This window comes from Octodon degus, unplaced genomic scaffold (assembly GCF_000260255.1).
Source record: "Octodon degus isolate 3935 unplaced genomic scaffold, OctDeg1.0 scaffold00046, whole genome shotgun sequence".
Classification (NCBI taxonomy): domain Eukaryota; kingdom Metazoa; phylum Chordata; class Mammalia; order Rodentia; family Octodontidae; genus Octodon; species Octodon degus.
The window spans coordinates 9,968,661-9,970,538 of record NW_004524622.1 but is presented as its reverse complement, the minus strand read 5'-3'; positions in this window follow the sequence as shown (position 1 = coordinate 9,970,538).

Sequence of the window (1,878 nt, the reverse complement as noted above, 5' to 3'; positions counted from 1 at the left end):
ATCTCCCTGGCCTCTAGTTTGATCCTCTTGTGCCTACTTTTGAAACTCTTCTAGGTCCTGTTCTAGCAGGACATCTCTTAGTTAACTAATCTCAACCAGGTGTGATTTTGGCCCTACGGAATGGGACCTTTGACAATACATGAAGACATTTCTTAGTTGTTGTAATTGGGAAGTGAAAGTACTACTAGCACCTAATGGGGAAAAATTAAGGTTGCTGCTAATGCACAGAACAGTCCCCACAGCAAAGAACCAGGTGGCACAAATGTCAAGAGTGCTGAGACGGAGAAGCCATGGTCTGCAACTACTGAGCTTTGCTGCTATGGAGACAGCATTCTCCAGAGTGCACTCCCTGACTCTTCTGCAATGACTGTTGAGAAGATGGCCTGTTCCCAGCCCTGAAGGCTGCCCGAGCACTGCTTTCCTTACTCCTGGTTGTCTCAGGGGGTCTCCTCACACACATGCCATGGTCATTTCTCAGCTGAACGGTGAGAGGCCCACTCTGCAGATGTTCCGAGCTCTGTCTATGCAGTGCCCCCTCCCCAGATCTTTGCCCTGGAAATTCAAGCACCCTGGCCTCTCTCAATTCTCAACCCTGTCCTGTGAATGCAGGCTGGTGGCCAAGCTCTGCTTGGGATTCCTCGCAGCTGCAATGGACTGGAGCAGCTGTGTGGCTCACTTATGTCCTTCACCTATTTCAGGATCACTGTGGTGCACAGTGTGTTGTTTAATGAGAGCCACCAGTTCAAATATTTTGCATGTTTTTTCATTTGTGGGACTCAGGAGAACAAGTCCATCCCTGCCCCTCCATCATGGCCAGGAGCAGAAGGCTTTGGATACTAGTCATATAGTTTAAAATATGGTTTTAATCATTGAAATTTTATAGTATGGTTACTTAATGTCTGAAGGCACAATGTCACAGATCGCCCTTTAGAATATTTCAAATAGTCTTGGTAATTTGGGTGGCTTTCTCCAAGCTTGTGACAGCTGTGATTGTTTATACTCATTAGATACACAAGTATTTCAGCATTATCCTGTTTTGTAAAGTTGGTTTAGACAATATACTCTGGAAGTCTGTCTAGCCAGGCAATATGAATTCCAACATGCTATGTACAGAAAGCAAACCAAGAAGGCACTAATAAGAGTCTCTCTGAATTACAGCTTCCTTCCCTGTCCTTGGGATACCTTTATACATGACACCCTGGACAGATGAAATAAGTGAGGGCCCAAGGTCAATCTGCACATTACAGCTTAGGGATGTTTCCTTTAGTTTCAGTATTTTTAGATTAAAAAGATAGTATGAATTATCTCAATAAAGTTAATTCTATTCTTGAATATAATTAGGTCAAGATTCTCTTTTCCCAGCCCAGTACCTCACCTGGCATATCCTCAGTCCGGGTCACATTTTGGAGACCACTGACTACAAAATAGAGTTCAACCATTTTTAGCTTAGCAAAACACAAGATCCGCTGGGATGCGCTCTCTGGGTGCCTTCCAGCTTCCTCTCACACCCTTCATCCCTTGGTGCCACCTGTACCCGATGTCTTGGCCACTTCCTTAGCATGTCAATCTGTTTCAGTCATGCTGCCCACAAGCTCCTGCCATAGGCAGCCCCTTACCAGAGCAGGTAGTTCTGCCCCTACATACCGGGAAAGGCATCTGCTCTGGAGAGCCAGCCTGACTTTCAGGCTGGTGTAGGCCATGTTTTCCTCTAAGTCTCTCCATGAGGACTGGACAAGTTGTTGAGAGAGCTTCTTGGAGGGTCTAGCAAGCATACACACAGTTGGGGCTCTTCCCTGGATTAAAGGTCATTCTCCAAATCTCTGCCATTGGAAGGTAGCTTCAGAAAGAAGCCCAAGAGGGGAATGAGATCAGCTTCCA